The sequence below is a fragment of the Aptenodytes patagonicus genome, chromosome W (assembly GCF_965638725.1).
Source record: "Aptenodytes patagonicus chromosome W, bAptPat1.pri.cur, whole genome shotgun sequence".
NCBI classification, from domain to species: domain Eukaryota; kingdom Metazoa; phylum Chordata; class Aves; order Sphenisciformes; family Spheniscidae; genus Aptenodytes; species Aptenodytes patagonicus.
Genome location: NC_134981.1, coordinates 23,568,301 through 23,578,074, shown reverse-complemented (window position 1 = coordinate 23,578,074; position 9,774 = coordinate 23,568,301). Strand labels below are relative to the sequence as shown.

At 50.6% G+C, this 9,774-nt stretch overlaps 1 long non-coding RNA gene across 1 annotated transcript; it reads right to left on the bottom strand.

Moving 5' to 3' along the window:
- Window positions 1-672: 672 nt before the first annotated feature.
- LOC143172135 (uncharacterized) lies at window positions 673-9,318 on the bottom strand. The gene is made up of 3 exons (XR_012997303.1): window positions 8,940-9,318; window positions 5,386-5,546; window positions 673-724 (listed from the first exon to the last, which is right to left on the bottom strand). It is a non-coding gene; the product is annotated as an uncharacterized LOC143172135 (long non-coding RNA).
- Between the last annotated feature and the right edge of the window lie 456 nt (window positions 9,319-9,774).

Here is a 9,774-nt window from a genome sequence, read left to right as displayed (position 1 = left end):
CCAGCTTTCTTGGTTTTATGCAGGTCTCAGTTTTCAGAGGCTCACCCCACCGAAGGTCCAGGGCAGCCTGCCTGCCATGGGAATACATGTGAGCTGAGGAACCTCAACACTGTAACTGAAGTGCTTTCCTTTGAGATTTGTATAGCTCCTCAGTAGCATATGACACCAAGTTATTAATAGATTTTTTTTATCTTTACACCATATCTCAGGTCCAAAAGTATAACCACCATTTTACAGCTTGGGAACAGAGGTTCTAGCTAAACTTTTCTTGGTTCAACATTACATGGGAGGGTGGCAGTAAAGCTGGGGCCATAATCCTCCTCTGAACTGTGGTCCGAGTGTCTTCCCTACTGACAGTGCTGCCTCTCGTGGCGTTGATCTCTCTGTAAGGCTGGCTATCAACAGCAGGATTTTCCTTGTGATGTTTCGTGTGATCTTTGCCAAGATGTGAGCCTGTGTCCATCATACAGGTTCACCATCCGCTGCCCATACATTATTGCTTTCCTGAGGTTGAGACATTGCTATCTAAATGATTCGCTTACGATTAGATACAGGTAACTGGCAGCGATCGTTGCACATGCCCCACACAGTCATAAGGGGTAGACCCACAAAGAAAGCTGGAGCATATTTACCTTGGGATACACATCAGGCACAGAGAATCCTTACTCAGGAGGCTAAATGACTTTTTTCCCCCAACACTGCCAAGTCCCACTGTCCAGCAGCCCTGCAAATAAGACCATCAGCTCTAAGATTTCGGGAATGTTAACCTGGAGCAAGCAGAGCATCCAATGTACTCCCTGGGGATGGGGCTCAGCATCTCTGGAAAATGCCAGCCTTACCCACAGAGCCTGAGTAGATGCCTGCTTTGAGCTGCTCATGCTTGAACATGTTGGTGTCTTCATATTTTTAGGAACAAAATAAACAATTTCTAGCAAAGGCGTTTGATGCCAGCTTGTTTGTCCTATGATACTGCCACTCTGTCTGGTTACAAGAAAGAAAAGCAAGCAAATATAGTCCCCTGCCTCTCTACAGCATGGCCACCCTTGGGACATGCTGTTCCTTGTAGGATTAGGAGCAAAAAACATGCAATGTTCCTAATTAAGGTAATGCCACCAGGAAAGCCTTGGTTACCAGTAATCCCAGTCTAGCTGGGAAAGTTTCTGCCGTTTCTAAGCAGTGCCTGTGATGCCTTGATCAAAGCCATTTTTCAAATCATTTGGGGATGGGTCACTCCCTTTAAAGGCTCTGCAGAGGGAAGGGGTAAGTCAGAGCCGAGCAAGCACAGGTTCCCAAAACACTCCAGGTCACCTGGGAACCTCAGCATTGGCTTTGGCCTCTTTTGCCCTCCCCGGTGAGGTTCCTAACTCTTCACAAAAATGCTTTAATTAACTCAATTTCTCTTGCCAAGTGGGTGTTTTCTGTAGGGAGAAGATGACCAGAGTCACAGTCAGGAATTTACTTTTTCCTGCCTCTACCTGTCCTCGACGGCAGGCATCCATCTGGGGCAGCCATGGTACCTCCCGTAGGCCCAGAAGAGCTCCCAAACGTGGCTGTTCTTGGGTACCACCATATGACAGTGGGTCAACCCGAGTCACCCAGGCAGCGGCAACAGTGGCTTGGAGAAATGTCTCCAAGCTGTCTCTGCTGCTTCCACCCAAAATGAACACAGCACTAGGGGTACATGCACTGTGGCTGGGAAATCTTGGAGCCCAGCAGTGCCATAGCCTGAGTTATGGTGAGACAAGCCAGAGAGTTTCCTTCTCAGGTTAATCTGCCTCCTGTGTCTGCGACTGTGGGAGATCATATCTTCTCCACGGAGCATGCACCAGCAGAGACTGACCCACACTGTTCTTGTATACATTACACATTTGCCTCCTTGCATAACTCACCCTGAATATCAGCTCTCCCAGGATTTAGGGTCCCCTTGTCTTGTTGGACTATTGCTGCAGTTCAAGGGGCATCAGATGGGAAGAGGGTTTGGAAGACTCCCATCCTCTCAAGTTGCCCTGCCAGCAATTTTGGTCTCTGCCCTAGCTCTAAAAACAGCTGTGAGGGACTCTAGCTCCTACCAGAAATGGCCCCAGCCCAAAAGAATAAAAATTAACCAGACAATGTGGGGAAAGCCATCTTTAGCTGCTCAGACGCTGTGGTGATGGGGACAACACTGCTTCCTACCCTGGTACTGATTATCAGACCCTCTCCCTTCAGGGAAGCACAGCATCTAACCTCCCCTGCCCTCCTGCCCTTGCTGCTGGGCCTCATGCTGGTACTGCAGAGCTACCACCCTTTTCTATCCAGATCCCTTATCGGGATTCAAATTCAGGAGTAAATGTAGAGTGGGGCTTTTGTAGCACATCTACAAAACCAGGCAGTCTAGAAAGACATTGGATGAAGGCAGAGACTTTCATGTGACTAGCTATAGCAACAGGCGCAATTTGCTGCAATGGCCTGAAGTTATCATATCCTGCCATGAGCAAAAATGCAGCCAAACGTCTCTTCTGAACAGGAGGGGAAGCTGTTTCTGTGCTGACCCGGGCCCCGGGGCCTGGCAGGCTGTTTCCACCTCCTGCAGAGGGTCAGGACCAGATAGAAATGAGAAGATGCAGTGGCAAAAGGAGGGAAGCTCCCAGTTAAGGCAGGAGGGTTCCCCATGCAGATGGAGCTTGGTGCAAGACGTTGCCCGGTAAGATCACTTGTAGGAACATTACACTGAATCTAACTAAAGCAAGCAGCTTGAGATGTTGTTGGGTATGGACAAACAAGGCCCTGAATAAGTGAGCAGGAGCAGACTTGAATGCAGCCCAGCAATAACTCCTTCTTATAAAAAAAATCTCCCTCCATCCAAGGGAGCAAGTCCCTCTGCTGCCAGCACAGGAGACCAGCCCAGGGTCATGGGATGAGGAAATTAAAAACAGCTGGAAGACACTTGCTGTTGTAAGAGGGGTGTGATGACCCAGATGTGTTTGGTCAAAGGCAGGAAATCCAGATGTGCACGGGGAAGCAGAGAGATTGGCACTCACCTATTTTGCCTGACTTCATGCCCAAGACCAGCATGGCAGGAGGTGAGATTTGGGTTTTTTTGCAAAACAAGCTGTTGACTGGAACCAACATTAGTTTTATTTTGCCCTGGTCCTCCCTCAGGCTATGACCGTGCTTACTTGGATGTAAAGTTCAGGGACACAAATTTCCATGACAGGTCAGTGGATGTGGCCAATCTACCTATGGAGAGGAGGGAACAGAACAGGTAGAACTGGAGCTGGGTGAGAAGCTACCTGGCAACTGGGAGCTCTGGGTTTATGGGAGCACAGTTTCTGTCACTTTGGACAACAGATCAGCTCTTATCGAGCTGTGTCATTTTTATAAAGAAGTCAACAAAGCCTACTGGGAACTGCCAGTAATTAGCTCGCAATCGACTTGTCAGTGCAAGTACTCAATTGCAAATACTTCTTGGTCTGCACTCGGATTACTTTCCAGTAGCATGGCTCTCCAAGAGTAGTTCCCAGCTGTTGCTTCTGGCAACCACATTGGCCTGTGGTTTTTTCCCAACCATTGCTGTTTTCTTAAGAATATCTTGCTTTTGGTTGACCAACAAGGCTTCATAGCTTTCTACATTACTCCGAGGTCCACTTTTGACCAAGTATCTCAGCAAAGGCCTCCAAGGGAGCAGAGCAGCCATAGGAAAAGAAGGAAGGTTTTGGCATGGAAAAACACATGGGTAAATGGTGGGAAGCAGGGGAGGTTGGTGAGGTCAACACGAAGCTGATGCATATGGGGAAAACCAGTCCCTGGGGGGGATATGATGGAGGTCTATAAAATCCAGAGAGGTCTGAAGAGGATAGGCAGGGGCTGACTGGTCAGGGACTGGTCCCAGATGGGACACCAAGGGAAGGCTCACAGCGTGCAGGAGGTGGCTCTGCACACAGCAGCCATGCATCCTTGCTGCCGGGAAGAGCCTGCGCAAGCCAAGGGAGGAGATCTGATAGCCACTGAAGAGTTAAACACACCAGGGTCAGGAAATCCCCTGAGCAGAAAATAGTTGGAGGCTGGAAAAGTATATAGAGGAGGAGAAGTATCAATGAGCTTGGCCTTTCTGCCTCTTCCATGCGAGATGCTTAGGGCTGCCTTAGGAGAGCAGAGCGTGAGGGGTCAGGGAGCAGCCAGCAGCGCACATGGGATCGGGGGGGAGTAGAGCGGCTCCCCGGGATATGGGATCCAGGCCAGGCTGCCCAGCAGAGCTGCTGCCAGCCTCACATTCAGTGCATGAGAATCAGGAGTCAGTGTTAAATGCGTTATTATTGCAGCAGTTTTCTTTCTGCTTGTATATGCACAGATCCTATTAGTGCCCGAGGCTGGGTTCCCACCACCCATCATACCTCACTGGCTTACCATTAGGCTTCACTTCTTAAGAAGACACTTCAGCTTCCTCCCTGCTTGCAGGGACTTTCCAAAGAAACCACTGTCAGAACCAACTTAGGCAATTCCAGGATTTCCAGTTTCCAGCAGGAAACCGAGCCCTCTAAGGTCTGTTGAGAGCAAGCACCTCTGTCCTGCTGGCAGCCTTAAAACTCAGCAGCTCCAGGCAGGATGGGATGGGGAGAGGCTGCTGCAGGGGGAGATCAGCCCCAAGCAAAGAACACGTTTGCTCTCTGCTCTTCGAGCTTGCTTTGGGCATTGCCAAGTATTGGGGAGATAAATTCCTTTCTTGCAAAACAGTTGTGGTTTTATTAGCAGTCTAGCTGAAATGCAGCAGCTGATCATGCAATTGCACCAAATGCATTTCACTGGAAAGGAAAAGAAGTTTGCTGGGAAATGTCCTATGATCCTCCTTAATTTACTAATAAAACATAGCCATGGGGCTCCTGTTGTGTGGCAGCAGTAAAGAACCACTTTCTTCTAACACCGAACAAGATCTTTATTAGAGCAAAGAGAAAGAGCAAGACCCCAAAGGCTGTCCTGCTCTGCTGGCATCCCACCGTGGTGTCACCTCCAGGTCCTAACCAAACCTGCTAGGGAAGGAGCAGCTGGGGCAGGGAGGAAACACAGCACTCGGGAGGTGGCTTAGTGCCTGCCTCTCCCCCAGAGCAGATTTATTCACCCACTCCTCTTAGCAGTTTAAAAGCACTTTATAAAAGCAGTTGGGATGATGCCACGGTGTCCCTGGCCAAGCCATCCCAGCACCTTGACAGCCTGTCCCTCGCTTTCCTGTATCCCTGTGTTTAACCCTATTTTAAATGCTGCCTTGAAATGCACCCACAGGCACTTGTTTTAAAGCTGGTGGGTTCAGAGCTTTGCAGCCCAAGCAACACTTCAGCAGGAAACTGGGTTAAAACCCGGGAGGCAGTTTTCTTCCCACTTTCCAGTTACCCCAAAGGAGGAGAAACTTACCCTTAAGCCAAGGAAGGAGGCAAATACAGCCCAGGCTCAGCCTGAAAAGCTCCATGGTCTGCCAGCAAGGGGGGGAGGAGTCCCCGAAGCTTCTTGCCCTCGAGGAGTGCCAGGCAGCTCGCTTTTCCCCCTTCCTCTGTCATTCACAGCAGAAAAACCTGCTGGGAAGAGAAAAACTCCTTTGTCTTAGCTCTGGAGATTTGGCAGCTGGCTTATCAGCAAAGGATCAGCTTGGAGACACGGTCCCACTCAGCGGCTATCCCTTAGAAGAAATCATATGATGAGCCAAGGTGGGGGGGACACTGGACCGAGATGCTTGCAGCCACCAAGCTTGGCTCCTTAGCAGCTGCAGTTGCTCCCAGCAATGACCACCAAATGCTAAGCAGGCTGGCGGGCTGCCTTCACCAGGACTGGGAGCGGAGGAGGATGCAAGGCTGGCCTGGGAAGAAAAGGCAAAGTTCGGCAGGAGTGCCCAGAGGGGCGTGGGATGCATCTGATGAAACCCTGCACTCGGCCATGCCATCACAGGCTCGTTTTGTCTTTAGGGAGAATTATCCCTGCCGAGATGAGTTTAAGCACTGTTACAGGTCACGGCGAAAATAAAACCCTGCAAACCGGCTGCGGGGACCCCAGAGCCAGAGCTGGGGCAGGTGATGGAGGTGGGAGCTGAACTCCTGGCCGGCTGTGGGGGTCCTGCTGCGGGTCTGCCCTGATGCTTGCCCTGAGGGTCGCTCAGGGCGAGTTTGTTTTTTTCAGACATCAGTTTGGGCTCTGCACAGCAGGAAAACCACGCATCCCTCCCCAAGGGACAGCAGCGAAGGCTGTCAGGTGAAACAGCAGCAGGGGAGGCCAGAGATATAATTTTGCTAACAAGGTGCTCCCATTCAGCCACATCCTCTCTGCACTTGTCTGTTCCACCTGCTTGCTGGGGTCATTCTCACACGGATATATCATTGTGGTGGGTTGATCCTGGCTGGATGCCAGGTGCCCACCAAAGCCACTCTATCACTCCCCCTCTTCAGCTGGACAGGGGGAGAGAAAATATAATGAAAGGCTCGTGGGTCAAGATAAAGACAGGGAGACCACTCAGCAATTACCATCACGGGCAAAACAGACTCGACTCGGGGAAATTAATTTAATTTATTACCAATCAGTTCAGAGTAGGGTAATGAAAAATAAAACCAAATCTTAAAACGCCTTCCCTCCCACCCCTCCCTTCTTCCTGGGCTCAACTTCACTCCCGATTTTCTCTACCTCCTCCCCCTTGAGCGGCACAGGGAGATGGGGAATGGGGGTTGCAGTCAGTTCATCATGCATTGTCTCTGCCGCTCTTTCCTCCTCATGCTCTTCCCCTGCTCCAGCGTGGGGTCCCTCCCACAGGAGACAGTCCTCCACAAACTTCTCCAATGTGAGTCCTTCCCACAGGCTGCAGTTCTTCACAAACTGCTCCAGCATGGGTCCCTTCCACAGGGTGCAGTCCTTCAGGAACAGACTGCTCCAGCGTGGGTCCCCCACGGGGTTACAAGTCCTGCCAGGAGCCTGCTCCAGCACGGGCTTCCCACGGGGTCCCAGCCTCCTTCAGGGCACATCCACCTGCTCCAGTGTGGGGTCATCCACAGGCTGCAGGTGGATATCTGCTCCACTGTTAACCTCCATGGGCTGCAGGGGGACAACCTGCCTCACCATGGTCTTCACCATGGGCTGCAGGGGAATCTCTGCTCCAGCGCCTGGAGCACCTCCTCCCCCTCCTTCTTCACCGACCGTGGTGTCTGCATAGTTGTTTCTCTCCCATATTCTCACTCCTCTCTCCCAGATGCGGTTGTGCAGCAGTTTTTCCCCCTTCTTAAATATGTTATCACAGAGGCGCTACCACCGTCACTGATTGGCTCAGCCTTGGCCAGTTGCGGGTCCATCTTGGAGCCGGCTGGCATTGGCTCTATCGGACACGGGGGAAGTTTCTAGCAGCTTCTCACAGAAGCCACCCCTGTAGCCCCCCCCGCCCCGGCTACCAAAACCTGGCCACGCAAACCCAATACAATCATTAACTCTGTTGCATAAAAACACATAAAAATGATGGCTTCACATTTACTTTTGGGGTCCAGTCCTGGATGGCACCAGTGTCACATCTCTGCCCATGAGACCCGGAGTCACTCGAGAGCTGGGAGCTGCTTCATTTAGTGGCCGAGCTGTCAAATTAAAGTAGTGTGGTGTCAGCATCCATGCAAAGGCACGGACTCCAGCCAGAGCCTTGCAAAGGTGCAGTTCCCTCCGTGCCCAGCCCTGGGCTGACGGCTCCCAGCTTTCCCCCTCTCAGAGTGGGTATCTGGCTTCGAACCAGACCGGCCTCTTCCCAGGCGGATGCAGATACAGCGAAAGAAAAGGGAAGGTTGGGATAAGTTCTTGCTGTGGCGAGGTTGCTTCTGTCTGGCCATAGTGCTGCACTTGAGAAAAATACTGCAGAACTGGTATCACTGGTTTCTTTGGGATTACTGGTCACTTTTCCCCATGGGAATGTGTCAAGTTGCACTAAATACCAGGCATTTTTAATTTAAAAAAGCACAGATGTTAAACTCTCCTCTGCATGACTGGGGTTGAAAATGCAAACGCTCTCCACTGCGTTTGCCAAGCTAGCATGTCTCTCCAAAGGAGGAGGAGGAGGAGAGGGAAGAGCTTGGAGTGGAGGTGTCTTCCCGGTGGATGGAGAGTGTTGCAGTGAATATCCTGGTGAAAAAGTCGCTGTGCTCTTCTATCATGGATCACTGCTCCGACCCTGGGAGCTGGTACATCTCCTGTGTTTTTCCTCCTGGCCCTTCCATCCATTTCACACAAGGGAAACTGAGGCTGTGATCTGCCCAAAGCCATGAAGGGTATCTCTGAGCTCCTGAATCCCAGATTTCTCCCAATCCACTGGATCACAGTTGCTTTTTAACACCCAGAAAGCCTTTCCCTGTACATGCCAGGAAGGTGTCCTTCTCCTGCCAGGCGGGGGGCTTTCGGGAATCTTTGCTGCAGTTTTAGTGTGGGAAGGACCGTGCCGGGTCATACCACAGGTATACCCCCAGGTCTGAATCCGAGGATGCCGAGGGAAAACTAAGAAAATAGTAAGTGTGTCCCCATCTCTTTTCCTGCCATTTTCAGCTCAGGATTTCCCAATCCTGGTGTGTTTAGCAGATCTCCTGCCTCTGCGTGATGGGCAGCTCAGATTTTGCCCTGGGCAAGCCCCTGTCACCTCCGTGGGGAGAACAATTATGTTCCTCCACTTCCCTTCATTCTGCAGATATTTAACCTTGTCAGGACCTTCCCTCTTATTATTATCAGTCTCCTCTGCTCCCATCGGGGCCTTTTTAACTCTGCCTTTAGGAAATCCAGGTGTACTATTTCAGCTGGACCATCCTTATTCCCATACTTTTAGACTCCTTCAAAGAAGTGCAAAGAAGGAGGCTTGCTAGTGCGCATCTCAATCCCCAAAGAGAGATGTGCACAGGGTGCGGGGTCTCCCTCGGCATCTTCCACTGGGAATGCAGCTGAGTTCATTTTTCCACATTTACGCTTACCTGCCAGCACGAGTGGGCCTCTCTGTTTCCTTCACCAGGGTAGTGATTCCAGCTTTTTGAAGGGTATCCTCTTGCTTCAGATAACCTCTTCTACCTGCTGTTAAGCCACACTCACTTCCCTGCCCTAAGGAAAGGAAGGAAAGGAAGGAAAAGTCTCTAACTTTTCTTCTAGAGGGCATGTGCTGATGCTCTCCTTCCAATGTGGTGTCCTGAAGCAGCTCTGCTCAGCTGTCTGCTGGGTCCGGTGCCATCACTTCTGGCTGGCTTCAAGGGTGACGAGGGGTGCCGCAGCACTGAGCCCTCCCTTGGGGCATTGGACTGGAGGTCTGTCGGAGTTTCCCTTTGTTCAGTGTCGACGACGGAGCGGGAGTTGCGATTCCGGAGTAATGACAGATCTCAATATGAGTATGGTCATTCTCCTTTATTTACACTTATAACAGGGCTTATATAGTTAACTGCTATGGACACGCGCTACCTGCAGCTTGCAGATAGGTTACAGCCTTGTGTTCACGCGCATCTATGCTCTAGCAGATTGGCCCGTTCTTCCTGATCATGCGAAATGCCTTCATGGTCTTTATCTTGTTTTTCTCCTTTCAACTGCACATTCCTTTCTCTGTTATTTACTGCTTAAGTGCCTTGTCATGCCAGGTGGTGCAGTGTTTGCTCATTAAAATCAAACTCAGGAATGTCCGTTAGTGAGACTCCCATTCCCACATCTCCCCCTTTTTGTTTTACTAGAAACACTGCTGAAACCGATCTTTCAATCATTTTTCGTATACATTGCAACAAACAGGGTACACAAAACAAAAATGCATATAAATACTATTACACATAT